The sequence below is a fragment of the Bidens hawaiensis genome, unplaced genomic scaffold (assembly GCF_021521415.1).
Source record: "Bidens hawaiensis isolate Kalapana, Puna unplaced genomic scaffold, B.hawaiensis_p1.1 tig00005035_1, whole genome shotgun sequence".
In the NCBI taxonomy this organism is placed as follows: domain Eukaryota; kingdom Viridiplantae; phylum Streptophyta; class Magnoliopsida; order Asterales; family Asteraceae; genus Bidens; species Bidens hawaiensis.
Genome location: NW_027491320.1, coordinates 1,434,391 through 1,451,823, shown reverse-complemented (window position 1 = coordinate 1,451,823; position 17,433 = coordinate 1,434,391).

Here is a 17,433-nt window from a genome sequence, read left to right as displayed (position 1 = left end):
CGGTACTCCATTCTTAGTTAGTACCTCTTTGATGAACAAGCTTGCTAACGTTTCTGACGAGATAGCCTCTCGTATAGGCAGAAAGTGAGCACTCTTGGTCAAACGGTTCACAACCACCCAGATGGTATCATGGTTCTTAGCTGTACGAGGTAGCTTAGTTATGAAATCCATGGTGATGTGTTCCCATTTCCATTCAGGTATCTCTAACGGTTGCATCTTCCCATAAGGCTTTTGATGTTCGGCTTTGACTTGTAAACAAGTTAAGCACTTACTAACGTAATCCACCACATCATCTTTCATTCCTGGCCACCAGTAATCCCTCTTCAAGTCTTGGTACATCTTTGTAGCTCCTGGATGAATCGAATATCTTGGCTTAACACCATGAGTGTTTTCCATCAACTCATCCTGCTGGCCATAAATCCTTTCTTTCTTAACTAACCCTTCATCTACTAGCACCTCTGACTGTACTTTGATGATTCTTCGAGAAGACTTGAATTCATAATCAGCTGGTATGACCTTACTGTTGCAAGGACTTCCTCATTCTTACGACTTAGCGCATCAGCGACCACGTTAGCTTTGCCAGGGTAGTATTTAATATCGCAGTCGTAATCCTTTATCAATTCTAACCACCTTCTCTGCCTCATATTCAGTTCTTTCTGCTCGAAGAAGTACTTTAAACTTTTATGATCTGTATAGATGGTACACTTAGTACCATACAGGTAATGCCTCCACATCTTTAAGGCATGCACTACTGCTGCTAGCTCTAAATCATGCGTCGGGTAAGTACTCTCATGGACTTTCAACTATCTAGACGCGTAAGCCATCACCTTCGCTTGTTGCATCAACACGCAACCTAACCCACGATGCGAAGCATCAGTACAAACAACCAAATCCTCGACCCCATTGGGTAAGGCAAGGATTGGAGCTTGCGTGAGTCTCTTCTTTAATTCCTGAAAAGCTTCTTCTTGGAACTTTCCCCAACTGAATACTATCGACTTTCGGGTCATACCGGTCAACGGTGCGACTATCTTGGAGAAACCTTCGATGAATCTCCTATAGTAGCCAGCTAACCCTTGGAAGCTTCGTATATCAGTCGGATTCTGTGGAGTCTTCCAGTTGGTTATCGCTTCAATCTTAGCTGGGTCCACCATAATTCCTTCAGGATTTGTCACGTGACCTAGAAATTGCACTTCTCGTAACCAGAACGCGCATTTTGAAAACTTAGCGTACAACTTCTCTTTCTTCAGAGTCTCTAACACCTCTTTCAGATGTTCAGCATGATCAGATTCGCTCTTTGAATAGATCAATATATCGTCGATGAAGACAATAACTTACTTATCTAACATTGGCCGACACACCCTATTCATCATGTCCATAAATGCTGCAGGAGCATTTGTTAGACCGAGTGACATCACGAGGAACTCGTAGTGTCCATACCGTGTTCGGAACGCTGTCTTAGGGATGTCTGCCTCCTTCACCTTCAGCTGATGATAGCCTGATCTGAGATCTATTCGGGAGAACCAACTTGAACCTTGCAGTTGGTCGAACAGATCATCAATCCTTGGTAAAGGATACCTATTCTTCAACGTAAGCTTATTCATCTCGCGGTAGTCTATGCACATTCTCATACTTCCATCCTTCTTCTTCACAAATAACACTAGTGCGCCCCACGAGGAAACACTTGGTCTAATAAAACCTTTATCGAGGAGTTCTTGCAGTTGGGACATCAATTCTTTCATCTCGGACGGCACTAAACGGTAAGGTGCTTTCGCGACGGGTTGGGCTCCTGGTACTAAATCTTTCTGAAATTCTATCTCTCTCTCCGGCGGCAACCCCGGAAGATATTCAGGGAATACTTCTGGGTAATCGCGCACTATAGGAACATCTTTCATTTCTTTTGTCTCAGCCGTAGCGTTAACCACATACGCCAGGTAGGCACCGTACCCTCGTCGTAACAAACCCTCGGCTTTTATCATCGAAATGACGTTAAGCCCAGAACTCTCCTTATCACCATAAACCGTCACCGCACTACCATCCAGGGACTTTAACTTTATTATCCTGCTCTTACACACTATCTGAGCTTCATAATCGGACAGCCAATCCATTCCCAAAACCACATCGAACCCTCCTAAGGTCATAAAATACAAGGTAACAGGGAACTCATGTCCCTCTAACTCTATCTTACAGTCCTTAACCATTTTCATTATTTGAACTGAAGTGTCACTAGCGGTCTCAACTAGAAATGTATCAGACACTCGGCAACATTTGCTAACTTACTAAATGGAGTAGCTACGAAACTTTTATTCGCACCCGAATCAAATAATACAGAAGCGGAAATGCCGTTTACTAGAAACGTACCTGTGACGACATCTGGAATCTGCTTGGCTTGTTCCTGGGTTAACATGTAGGCTCTGGTTCTTGGCCTAGTTTGATCAGCATCATTCTTCCCACTCCCTCCGGCACCACCGTCAATGCATTCCTTAGCAAAATGTCATGGCTTACCGCACTTGTAGCATGCGGGTTTAGCAGTACAGTCGGGAGCATAATGTCCCACTTTCCCACACTTGTAACAGGCATAGGATCCCAGCCTGCATTCCCCACCATGAGCCTTAACAGACTTATAACAAACATCAGATCCCGTACACCACTTGCACTCACCATCGTTCATCTTACCACATGTCTTGCACGATCTCTTCTCCCACACTTTCCGCTTCTTTTCCTTGGAGTTCCACAACTGAGTCCCGGGTTGTTTGACATTGACCCACTTCTTATCTTTCTTCTCTTCTTCCACCACAATATCATCCGCAGCCAGTTCTGCATAAACCATCTCTGCAAGCTCGACAACAGAGTCAATGGTAGCAGGTTTACTTGTCCTGACTAACATGCGGACTTTTTGTGGCAATCCTCTCACATAACACTTGATCCTTTTTGCCTCAGTGTTGTCCATATCGGGTACCAACCGAGACATTCGGTTGAACTCGGTGGTATACTCACGATGAGTCATCGCTCCAGCGTTCAAGTTCAGGAATTTTATCTCCGCCCTCTCAACCTCGGTGTCAGCACAGAATTTCTTTATAACCAGTTCTTTCAGATCCTCCCACCTCAGAGCCTTGATTTCCTCTCGGCTCCTTCTTTGCTCAATCAATTCCCACCAGTACATTGCTTCCTCTTCGAAAGACTAGGTAGCATAACCCACAGCTTGGTCGGGACGGCATTCGCTAATGCGGATAATCTTATCTATGGCGGTTATCTATTGAAGGGTAGCGATTGCGTCTCCCAAGCCGGTTAGCTTCGGCGGGTCACATCCTTTGAAGGACTTAAGTTGCACCCACCTCGGCCTCTTTTCCTGTCACCGGCTTTCACAGAATTAACCCCACTCGAGGCCTCCCTCTCTTCTTCCTCATTTCTCTCACCATCACCCCCTGCCCCTCCAGCAGTTCTTTCCCGACTTCCAGCAGACCCTCCAGGAGTAATGTTCTTCACAACAGTGGCTACAGCTTGAACAATAGCTGCTTGAATTAATGGATCGAGTTGAACCCCTTCATTTTTTTCAGGGTTTCTTCCAGCTGCGCTTCCTTCATCTCCAGTGTTGGAAGCTGTTTCTACAGAAGGTTGATGGGTACGGCGAGGCCTGCCACGACGTCCAGCGCGACCTCCAGCTCCCACATTTTCTCCCGTCCCAGCCATCGTATTCTACAAAGGGAAAACACAAACATCATCACTCAAGGAACTATTTAGTACAAGGATAGTAAGGCTAACAGGTAATAACAGTGGCCAGCTGTGATTAGCTGATCACGTTACTTTCCGTGTCCTATACACTTCCTTTTATGAGTCTATTTGTGCTGGTTCTACTTTAAACAGTTAGTCAATCAAAGCAATCAAATAAAGGCTATCCCTATCGTTCACATATCATTTCTTTATCATTTAACATACATCATTTAATCATACATCTTACCTTTGCTGAGCTTGATTGAGTGACACATCGCTTTCTTGAACCGGCATCTTCTTTCTTTTCTTACTTAAAATCCCATTCTCTGTTCGAGTCTAAGCATGTAGGATGCTTAAATTTTTCGAACTTTGCTCTAATACCAACTTGTAAGGCCCCGTTACCGGTAACCCTACTTTAGTGTTGGATTTACTCATAAAAGTGGTTCTAAATATCAGAGTTAATTGAAAACTTTATGCGGAATATAAAAATTTCATAAAACATTAAATATCATATCATAATCATGTCATAAAACATTCTTCTTGTCTTTAAAAATCAAAACTTAACTTATAAAACATATCAGGTCTTCAGATGCCAGGCTTTTATTCTTCTGCCATGTTTCCCGCTCACGCCAGCTGACGCATCCTACTCACCTGTGTGCATACTAAAAGTCAGCTACGCTGAGTGAGTTCTAGTTAATCATACATCATACAATACATTCACTTACCTTCAATTATGCATCCGAAGATACATAATATTTACTTTACTACTTCACTTATATAACGTACTTTAATACATACGTACATACTTTATTATTTCATACTTATATATATATTTACTGCCCATTCTATCTCAGATATTATAAGGGTTTGATCCCTTCCTTTTCTATCTCAGATATTATTAGGGTCTGATCCCTATCTAGTCTATCTCAGATATTGTTAGGGTCTGATCCCTCTTTCCTTTGTGTATCTCAGATATTATAAAGGTCTGATCCCTTTCTTGTCTATCTCAGATATTATTAGGGTCTGATCCCTTTTTACTTCTCAATCTCAGATATTATAACGGGTCTGATCCCGTCTTCTCTATCTTAGATATTATCAGGGTCTGATCCCTCTTTCTTCATCTTCGTTCGTACTATCTTTACATACTCATACATATACTTTCTTTATTCGTCATTACATACTCATATATCATACACATTCATCTTCCATATACATACCTACCTTGTCAACACGTGCAATATCCGAAGATCGTTCACGTATCGACAAGCTTTCATTCACAATCATAACATAATATTTATCACATAAATCATACATGGAATACACTTACCATTTAAGGTAAGTGTATTAAATATCACATCGAGTATTTACACAGCCCCGAAAACATAGCAAGGAAATGGGGCTAGAAACTCACCTGGATTCAGTTGCGCTCGCCGTTAATCGTGATCCCCTACTTTAATTGAGCACAGCTAACTGTTAAGTGTAAATATTTGTTAATCACCTGTATACTAAATTAAATGGGTTCTTTAGTTACCCTATGCATTATCTATGTTGGGCTTGTTGTTAGATTTAGGATAATGGGCTAGCTTGTTGACTTTCTGGGCCCAACTAGACTCAAGCCCAGAATCCCAACAGAGAACATGGCCAGCCGAGAACCCTCAGCCGAGAACCATGTAGACCGAGAACTCGTATACGACCGAGAACCTTGTGGCCGAGAACTCAGGTTGACCGACAACCCTTGGTCACCGAGAACCTACTTTGGCCGAGAACTCTGGCCTGGCCGAGATCTCATCCTGGCCGAGAACTCGGGTTGACTGAGAACTCGTGTTGACCGAGTTCCCATATTGGCCGAAAACACCCAGCTCACTCATTATCTATCTTATGATTCTGTTTGCCCAGATTATATGATTCATAGCTCAAATCATAAGCTTTTAAATCCTATATCATTATCGCTCATACCCGTTTTACACCCATTACTATTATGGCTTCAAGAACTATCCCGTTTTAGGCATAAAGTTTGGACCTTTATAAGTTTAAAACGTTCTAGGCTAGTTCTAGGGTTCATATATGAGCCGTATATAACCATATGTCCATTAAGTCCGTTTTAATCATCAAAGTTTGCTACTTTATAAACTAGCTAGACCCGATCTACTCTAGGTTTGAGTTTCATGATTATTCGTTCATAAAAACGTAACCTTTAAGATCAAGAACGTACCTTTATGATGTTTTTAAGGTCGCAGCTAGCTTGGTTGTGAACGAGGACTTGTTGGCTTTCTTGTATAATCCGAGATTTTATATTATGAAGCTTGGTTTTGGGGTTCCGAATGGTTGCCGGCGGATATGGGGTGTTTATGGCTTAAGTGTGTGTTTTAAGGTGTAGGAAAGAGTGTAGAATGGATGGAAATGGAAAGATTTAGGGTTTAAGGGGTATTTATATTCCCTTAAGCCCATGGACCTAAGGCCCATCTTTCCTTTTTAGTCCATGATTAATTCCATTTAATTAGCCTACTTATCTTTCCTTTTTACCATTTTACTTTTTACTTATTAACTCAAGTAAACTTTTCTGTCATGACGAGTCAATATACAATATTATTATTATTCGAAATTTGGGATGTTACAATATCGTTGAGTAGCTTAATGATGTGAATAGGCACCATGAGGAGTTGCATGAGTAGGAGAAGTTGTGGTAGATTGATTCTGTATTGTTTGGAAAACTGAAGCTTGAACGGTTTGCAAGAGAGTTGTTTGGTGGAAATATGTCTGGTAAACTTGAGCTTGCGGTTGTGGGGTCTGATAGTGTTGGGTTAAATAAGGTTGACCTTGATTGATGTTAGGAGCTTGAGGAACATGAGGTTGATGGGTTTGAGCTTGATGAGCATTGATACGATTAGGACACGAATTATGTAGGTGATTTGGGTTTCCACAATGGTAACAAGCACGGGTATTTGGAACATCAGGTTGAGCAGGATAGGTAGGTTGTTGCGGGATGACTTGTGCATTAGGTGGGACACGACAGGTGTTGGCAAAATGGCCATAACGGTTACATTGGGTGCAACGGTGGCATAGGGATTTAACCTTGTGATGATGGTTACAAATGGAGCTAACGGGAAAGGACCGACGTAAGGTTTCTTGTTTGAGGAGACTTGCGGGTGGTTAGGATTTGTTGCAGCAAGGTTCTTACATTTCTTGTTGTGAGGAAGAGTGAAGGTAGATGGTTTGTAGCCACCAGCAGCGGAATTAGTGGAAAAAGTTGAATAGGTTGCATTGATGTTTTGAATTTGTGTCACTATCCTAGGGATCGCATCAGCTATCTCTTTGGCGATACAGGCAGCCATACGATGGTCATGAGAATCAAACGATTGATGTCGAGGATAACGTTGGTTTCTTGAATGAGACATTCTATAGGGACCAAAAATGAGGATTTGTAAGATAAAGGATAAACTGAGGAATCATAAGAATAGTAGAATGTTTAACTATGTGAATAACTTATAATAAAGTTGCCTTAAGAAGTAAAAGGAATTGGGTTATGAGGATTAGAAGTAAAAGATCATAAGATTGGGGGGGGGGGGGGCACATAGCGTAAATAGTTGTTAAATGATGTAATCAATATGATTAATGTGTGATGACTACATGAGGAGTTAAGTCAATCTAAAATTTAGTTTTTTTTATTAAGTTTATAATAAACTAACGAAATATAAATTGTGGATGTTAGCCTCCCATGAGCTTTCCATGGCATTTTGAATGGCCCAACGAACTAACGAATAAAAACAACTGAGTTGGACAGCCCATGAGCATTACATGGCTATTTGATTGTCCCAACTAATTAACGAATTAATAATGCAATGAAGTTTGTCGGCCCAATGAGCGTTACACGGCGTTTTAACCGACCAAACTAAATAACGAACCATCGAAATAAATTTTGGTAGTCGAAGTATCTTGTAAAATCACCACATTTGATTACTCCAACAAAAATACGAAAACAAGTTAAGAAATGGACAGTAGGAGTGCCCATGGGTTCCATGGATTTTTCACCCAACTAACCATTAAAATAATGGAACACAATAATCGGGAAAACCGAGTTTAGTCACGAACCAGATTGAATTCGGTTTAATATCAACCTAAGGTGTCGGTCATATGACAGTTGTGTTCCTCTTTGGCCGTGAGGAACTTGTCATGCTACCTACCCTTAAGATGAAGGAGTAAAAACAAAAGTATGGAGTTCTTAAGAAATTTCCCAATAACAAAAAGGCAATTTACTATAATTTAAAATATTCACAAAAAATTTTCTTTAAAGGTTGAGGCATAGCCTCGGAGTTGTGTATGTGTGCATAACAATATAATAATAAATAATTAACTATCTAAGAAAGCTGTAAGCAATTTAAAATTGAACACATAAAGGTAAACAAATAGGCATGTATGGGGCTCCTAAACATGTGTCTAGGGCAATTTCTAACGACCTATCTTAAATCTTCGGCTCTAATACCAATCTGTCACACCCCAACCTATGGCGGAAATGCCAGGGCGCGAACTGATTGCTCACAACTTTTTAAAGGTTACTATCAAGCAATATTATAAGTTTCAATATCTATTAATTAAATTACATATAAAACAAAATCCATACAATATTCAAACAAAACAATAATGTATCAAACAAATATAAATCATGAATAATATTGTCTCGTTAATATTTTCTTCTAACATACATCCTTAAGTGATCTTCTAATTACTTCACACCACAAGAATACCTGCATATGCGTTGAAAATAAAGTAGTTTGGTCAACACAAGGTTGAGTGTGCAACACATCAGTTTAAATGTACATATAGTATAGTATAAAAATAAGTAGTGCAACAAATCATATGAGAATAAAAAATTAACCAAATGAGCAAGTATAACTGAGATGTCGTGAAGCACAAAGGCTATAACGACTGGCGTATGATCAAACTAGACTGAGATTATGTTGGACCTCTCCGAATGCGGAAGCATACAAAGCAAATAAGCACATAAACAAGTAAGGTATAAGTTGTTAGCACATAAGACAAAGTTGCAGTTTTTGAGTATAAGTATATATAAGAAATATAATTTACGCATATGTCCCCAAAACGTGGAAAACAAGTAAAATAGGGGAATGTGGTACTCACCCATAGACGAACAAAAACGAAGAGAGAATATTAAGAATGACGATTCGCGGGAAGTCACGCATTGATGATAAAGCCTATAAAGAAAGATAACATATGGATACGCTAAGTTTAATGAATTAGATAGGATAAGTGAGTTCGATAATTATAATTCTATTAAGTCATGTTATATTCTTTATAATTATAATTAATATAATATTTTATATAAAGATATATGAAAAAAAAAATTATTAGTTTGTTAAATTACAAATAAGGTATATTATAATACTTTATTATATAAAAATATTGTAAAAGTAAAATAAATATTTTGAGTTTATTAATCCGTTTAAAAGTATATTATAATATTTATTATAAAAATATTATTTAAGTTAAAATACATCTTTAAAAATATCCATTAATTCGTTAAAATATTTAATAAGTTTACCCTTTTTACATACATATATTTATATATATATATATAATCGATAAATATTAGTTTTCGTGGTATTATATATACGTATCCATGTATAAACGAACTTTTAATAAAGATACGAAACAAACATAGGTATCATTGTCGGTTTATAAAAAAAATGATATAATATCAATAATAAAAGTTAAATTCCTAATATATATTAATATCATTATTAAATGGATTTAAACAAAAAATAAAACGCAAAACAAGTTCATTGGGATTCGAACCCGGGTGGCTAGCACAAGAACGCACACCTCTATCCATTGGGCTAGGGGGTTTAGTTGGTTTAGATCTGAGATGATTAAAACTTAAACAACCAGACGCGCACCATTAAGAACACATGAACCCTAAACAGTTAATCGATCAATCCGTTGATCAATTGATTAATTAACCAAGGGGTTAATGCATTAGGATGAACGGCAAATCGATACATATCAAACAATTACCTTTACAATGATTATACGAGGATAGATTGATCAAACTGTCGCCGGCCATTATGTGCTCAAGAACAACATCGAAACAGTAGTGATAACCTAATTAAATATAGGCGTTTGATTGGCGATTGTTATGAGGTTGATTCTGCAAGTTTAATTGTGTTTTCATAATCGTTTATATGTATAACTCCTTAGGGTTAGGGTCGGTTAGGTTATGTTAAGAATGATGAATCAAAAGGGTGTTGTTTCTTAATTAAATCCATCGGTAGACCGAGTATAATGCGAATATTCGTATTACCAAATAAACTTCACGAATTAACAACGTATATAACAAGAAATCAAGCAATAGGGTTAAATTATAAGTTTGGGGGATTTTTGCCGAGTTATGAAGGTTATAAATGTATTTTATATAATAAATTAAACAACAATATATTAATAATAAATCTCCTCAATAAAAACGATATATATATATATATATATATATATATATATATATATATATGTATATTATATAAAATAGCTTGAACATCGAAACGGGTCGGGTTTTATCAAAGATATACTTTTCGAAAAAGTCCGAGTTGTTACATTTCGAAACGTGTTGTTTTAATTTTAAAGAGTATCAAATTTGTTCGGTATGACTTTGTGTCTTCACAAGTTATTTTTAAGTTATACTATTTTTTTAACTAAAAAGACATATTCATTTTTCATATATAAATCATTTCGTAACTAAATTTGATAAAATTTGAATATTTAAATTAAACCGACACTTACACACTTTAATATTCAAATCTAATATTCAGATTTATTTCGTAAAATATAAATATTTAAATTAAACCGAAACTTACACACTTTAATATTCAAATTTAATATTCAGATTTAGACAAAAACTGACATCATAATTAATTCGATCACATCCTTACAAAGTTTATCTAAATCATCTATAAATAAAAACCGTGTAATAATTTTGTCATACAACTTTTATTATTAACCGTATGATAATATGATGAATATCTCTATATAATTCTTATCATAAAATTCATTCTATCATTACAAGGATGTACATAGAGATTTATGATTTGTTTATAAGTCTGTGAATTGTATTTGTACCTTTATTTCTTTTATTAACAATACATAGAATTTGATTTTGTAGTGATTGTAGTTTTCTTCTTTGTAAGTATAAAAAATTACAACACATTTCTTTCTATTTCGATGATTATTTAATAGACAAGACTTTATGACTTCATATATCATGATGTAGTTTTTATTGATACATCTTTTTGACTTCATAGATTAAGTTAGAAAGATGTTTAAGTTGGCATTTTAAGTGATTTGTTGTTGTATATTATTGTTTTAATAAAAACAATAATGTAATACCTTCTAATGAATGTAAAATTATTTGTTCTTATAAATATTACACTATCAATTCATTATTATTATTATTATTATTATTATTATTATTATTATCATTTCGCTATATATATTTATATACAATTTTCACGCGTATGATACACATGTTACTAGCCATTGAAAGATATTGAAATTTTAATTATTGTTTGAGTCTTCGTCTCCAATTCTTCCAACGTTATAGAAATACATTCTTTAATATGTGACAACATTTTGTTCTAAAAATTATTTTTATACACATAAAATGTATAATAATATCGGTATGAATGTTTTGTTTTAAAATAAATCAAACACCAAGGTTTGGTTTGCAAATTATAGTTTATAATTAATAGTGTATAAATATATCAAAAACTTATTATAAAAGTCATAAATAAACATCATTATATAATATAATTCGATTTACGTATTACATGTTATATATATATTTTTTACTTTTATTATAACTTTCTTCCGCGTGTAACACGGGCTTTCATTATTAAACATGTGTATCTTGATTAATTGGATTGTTTCTTTGTGAATTCCTATACGAAGGATTTGTAGATGTGTCTCCGAATATTCCTTAATCATTTCTTCTAAGAAGAGGAGTTCCTCTAATTCTATGAATTTTTCTAAAATACTCTTTTCTTCAATATCATTCAAAAATGTTTCGGATTGCCTAGGATTCCACCAATAAGTAACCCACGATTCCAGAATATTTTGAAATAAGAGAGAAATCCACCAGGGCAAAACTACTATAGATGCAAGATATAAAAGAGGAGTGAATGCTTTCTTTATTGCCATTTTTTCATCTGTGTATATTTAATTTGGATAATATTGTTTTTTTAAATTTTTCAGGTGGTGAAGCAAAATGAGTTTCTTTTGTTAGAATATTTGAAGAAGTTGACGGTGGTTTAATATGAAAGAACATGTTTAGGTATTTTGTTGAGGTTTTTTTGTGGTTTGGTGTACACTAACTTATTGTATGTAAGGCCCCGTTACCGGTGCCTCACTTTAACGTTGTATTTACTCATAAACACAGTTCTAAATATCAGAGTTAATAAAAACGTTCGCGGAATATTATAAACATTCAAACCATTTCATTACATAACCATAATTCTTGTCTTAACGAGCATTCCAAATCATTTAACATAAAACATTGTCTTTAAAATAACATAACATTTCCATTAGATGCCAGCTTCTTCAAGTCCATGCCATGTGTCTCCCCTCAAGCGATCTTCCTCATTCTACTCACCTGCGTGCATACTAAAAGTCAGCTACGCTGAGTGAGTTCTAGTTAATCATACAACATACAATCTGTTCTCATACTGGCACACGAGCCCGAAGGTGTGTACGTTATTCATACCTTGCTTTACATACATAACTATCCATACTACTTAAAGAGCCTTCCGCCCTATAACCTCACAGATATTATAAGGGTCTGGTCCCCAACATCACAGATACTATTGGGGTCTGGTCCCTACCATCACAGATATTATAAGGGTCTTGTCCCTATCCTCACAGATATTATTAGGGTCTGGTCTCTATCCTCACAGATATTATTGGGGTCTGGTCACAATCCTCACAGATATTATTGGGGTCTGGTCCCCTTTAATTCATGCTACTGTAACTTACCTGTCTTTTACTTATTTTCTTTGACAATATGTGCAATCTCCGAAGAGCGTTAACGTACCGTCAACATTTCATACTTACTTTGTACTTATTCATTCATACATCATTTATACATCATATATATTCATATATACATCATTCATACATCATATATCAATCATAACTTTAACTACCACCTGACGGTACATGCAATATCCGAAGATCGTTCACGCACCGTCAAGCAATCATCATTCATACGTCATACTAAGCATACACTTACCAATTAAGGTAAGTGTATTAACTATCACATCGAGTATGCACACAGCCCCGAAAACATAACAAGGCAATGGGGGCTAGAAACTCACCTGAACGCGATTACGTTCACCATTTATAGTTAATTCTTTCTTGAGCTGAGCACGACTAACTGTATAATCATACATGTATTAAATACGGTTCTATCTCTTCTTATCATCTACTTAATTAATCTCACGTATCTAAGTCGGTTTTACTTCATTGGATTATTACCGGTTAGTTAATCGTTACTCGTTAACCTTTGAAGGTATCTTTCATAAATTATCAAAGTCAAAGGGTTAATGTGTAAATATCTCATTCTTTTCTAAGTCCAGGGACTGTTATGTCATTATGTTAAACTTCTAGTTCGTTACTTATTCTTAATGAATTGACTCATCATAACGAACTGGCTCCTGTAACGAATTGAACCCTTTAACGAACTGGTTATTAAATGAATTGGACCTTTTAACGAACTGGTCCTTTTGACGAATCAGTCCATATAACGAATCAGTCCGCTTAACGAATTGGTCCTTCTAATTAGTTATCTCCTTTAACGGACTGACTATAACGAATCAAGGGTGATTCGTTATCTTTTTCCCTTAACGAATTAAACACGAACTGAAGCTTGTTCATTATGCTCCCTTAGACGAATTAGCTAGCGAATCACCTCTAGTTCATTAACTTCCCGTTAGCGAACTAGGGTTAGGTCAGAAAATGTCAGAAACATTCTCTAACATTCCCTTCCTCGTACTCGCCGCCTTTCCAGCGCCGTCGTTGCGGGAAAATCGCGGGTTCGCCGGAAAAACGTATTTTGACTCGTTTTTCACCGTTTTTCGTCTCGTTCGATCCATATCTGAGCTAGGGTGACCCCTAACATGTCGAATGTTGGCATACCAATACTTGAATGGTAGCTGTTGTTATAGGAGAACTCTGCTAGATGCAGATGATCATCCCAACTTCCACCAAAGTCTAAAACACAAGTACGTAGCATATCCTCAAGGGTTTGGATCGTCTTTTCAGACTGTCCATCTGTTTGAGGATGTTACGCCGTACTGATGTTCAATCTTGTTCCCATGGATTCATGGAACTTCTTCCAAAACCTCAAAGTAAAACGAGTATCTCTATTAGACACAATCGATAACGGTACTCCATGCTTGGATACAACCTCTTTAATGAACGAGCTTGCTAACGTTTCTGACGAGATAGCCTCTCGTATAGGCAGAAAGTGAGCACTCTTGGTCAAACGGTCCACAATCACCCAGATGGTATCATGTTTCTTAGCTATACGAGGTAGCTTAGTTATGAAATCCATGGTGATGTGTTCCCATTTCCATTCTGGTATCTCCAAAGGTTGCATCTTTCCATAAGGCTTCTGATGCTCTGCCTTGACTTGTAAACAAGTTAAGAACTTACTGACATAATCTACCACATCATTCTTCTTTCCTGGTCACCAATAGTCTCTCTTCAAATCTTGGTACATCTTCGTAGTTCCTGGATGAATCGAATATCTTGACTTATGAGCTTCATCTAAGATTCGACCTCTGAGATCTCCATGGCGTGGAATCCACATACAAGTATACCTAGTCTTAACACCATGCGCATTCTCCATCAAATCATCTTGTTGACCGAAGATCCTTTCTTTCTTTACTAGCCTTTCATCTACCAGCACTTCTGACTGCACCTTGATGATTTCTTCAAATAAGCTTGAGTTCATAATTAACTGGTATGACTTCTCTGTTGCAAGGACTTCCTCATTCTTACGGCTTAGCGCGTCAGCGACCACATTAGCTTTACCAGTGTAATACTTAATGTCACACTCGTAATCCTTTATCATTTCCAACCATCTTCTCTGCCTCATGTTCAATTCTTTCTGCTCAAAGAAGTACTTTAAACTTTTATGATCTGTGTAAATGGTACACTTAGTACCATACAGATAATGCGTCCATATCTTGAGAGCATGCACTACTGCTGCTAGCTCCAAATCATGCGTTGGATAAGTACTCTCATGGACTTTCAACTATCTAGGCGCGTAAGCTATCACTTTCCCTCGTTGCATCAACACGCAACCTAACCCACGGCGCGAAGCATCAGTATAAACAAGCAGATCCTCGTCACCATCGGGTAAAGCAAGGATTGGAGCTTGCGTGAGTCTATTCTTTAATTCCTCAAAAGCTTCTTCTTGAAACTTACCCCAACTGAATACTATCGACTTTCGGGTCATACCGGTCAACGGTGCGGCTATCTTGGAGAAACCTTCGATGAATCTCCTATAGTAGCCAGCTAACCCTAAGAAGCTTCGTATATCAGTCGGGTTCTGCGGAGTCTTCCAATTGGTTATTGCTTCAATCTTAGCTGGGTCCACGGTAATCCCTTCAGGATTGATCACGTGACCTAGGAATTGCACTTCTCGCAACCAAAACGCACACTTCGGAAACTTAGTGTATAACTTTTCTTTCTTCAAAGTCTCCAATACTTCCCATAGATGTTCGGCATGATCAGACTCGCTTTTTGAATAAATTAATATGTCATCGGTGAAGACGATAACTGACTTATCCAACATTGGCCGACACACCCAATTCATCATATCCATAAATGCTGCATGAGAATTTGTTAGACCGAATGACATCACGAGGAAATCGTAGTGTCCATACCGCGTCCGAAATGTTGTTTTAGGGATGTCTGCCTCTTTCACTTTCAGCTGATGATAGCCTGATCTGAGATCTATTCGTGAGAACCAACTTGACCCTTGCAGTTGGTCGAACAGGTCATCAATCCTTGGCAAAGGATATCTATTCTTTACTGTAAGCTTATTCAACTCACGAAAGTCTATACACATCCTCATACTTCAATCCTTCTTCTTTACGAATAACACTGGCGCGCCCCACGGGGAAACACTTGGTCTTATGAAACCTTTGTTGAGGAGTTCTTGCAGTTGGGACATCAGTACTTTCATCTCGGACGACGCTAGACGGTAAGGCGCTTTCGCGACGGGCTGGGCTCTTGGTACTAAATCTATCTGGAATTCTATCTCTCGCTCTGGTGGAAACCCCGGAAGATCCTCAAGGAATACTTCTGGTTAGTCACACACGATAGGAACATCTTTCATTTCTTTCATCTCGGTCGTAGCGTTAACAACATACGTCAGGTAGGCACCACACCATCGTCTAAATAAACCTTTGGCTTTTATCATCGAAATGACGTAAGCCATGAACTTTCCTTATCACCATAAACCGTCACCGCACTGTCATCCAAGGACTTTAGCTTTATTATTCTACTCTTACACACTATCTGAGCTTCGTACTCGGATAACCAATCCATTCCCAAAACTACATCGAACCCTCCTAAGGTGATAACATACAAAGTAACAGGGAACTCATGTCCCTTTAATTCTATCTTACAATTCTTAACCATTTTCGTTACTTTCACCGAGGTGTCACTAGTGGTTTCTATTATGAAGGTTTCAGACACTTGGAAATATTTCATTTTAGCTAGTTTACTAAATGTCGTAGCTACAAAACTTCTATTCGCACCCGAATCAAATAATACCGAAGCAGAAATACCGTTTACTAAGAACGTACCAGTCACAACATCATGAATCTGCCTAGCTTGTTCTTGGGTCAGCGTGTAGGCTCTAGTCCTCGGCTTCGCTTGATCTGAATCCTTCTTCCCACTACCTCCAGCCTCACCATCGGTGCACTCTCTTGCCATGTGGCCTGTATTGACACATTTGTTACATGCTGGCTTCGCACTGCACTCATTGGCATAATGCCCTACCTTCCCATACTTGTAACATGCATTAGACCCCATCCTGCATTCCCCACCTTGAGCCTTTCCACATTTGGGACAAATATCAGAACTTCTACCCCACTTGCACTCACCCCCGTGCATCTTTTCACTGGTCTTACACGATCTCTTCTCCCAAACTCTTGGTTGCTTATTCTTAGGGTTCCACAATTGAGTACCATGTCGTTTAGCAGGAGCGACCCACTTATTATCCTTTTTCTCTTCCACTACCACCTCATCCATCGACGAGTCCTCATAGACCGTTTCTGCGAGCCCTACAGCAGAATCAAAAGTACCTGGTCTACCAGCCTTGACCAAGACGCGAACATTCTGCAGCAGTCCTCTAAGGTAACACTTGATCCACTTGGCCTCAGTGTTCACCATGTCTGGCAATAACCTTGACAGACGGTTGAATTCAGTGAGGTATTCGCGGTGCGTCATCTTACCCACTTTCAGACTCAGAAATTTCATTTCAACCGTTTCAACCTCAGCATCCGCACATAATCGCTTCATCACTAATTCCTTTAGATCATCCCATCTCAAAGCCTTGATCTCTTCTCAACTCTTCCTCTGCTCAACCGACTCCCACCAGTACATTGCTTTTTCAACCGAATGATTGAGTAGCGTAGCCACAGCTTGGTC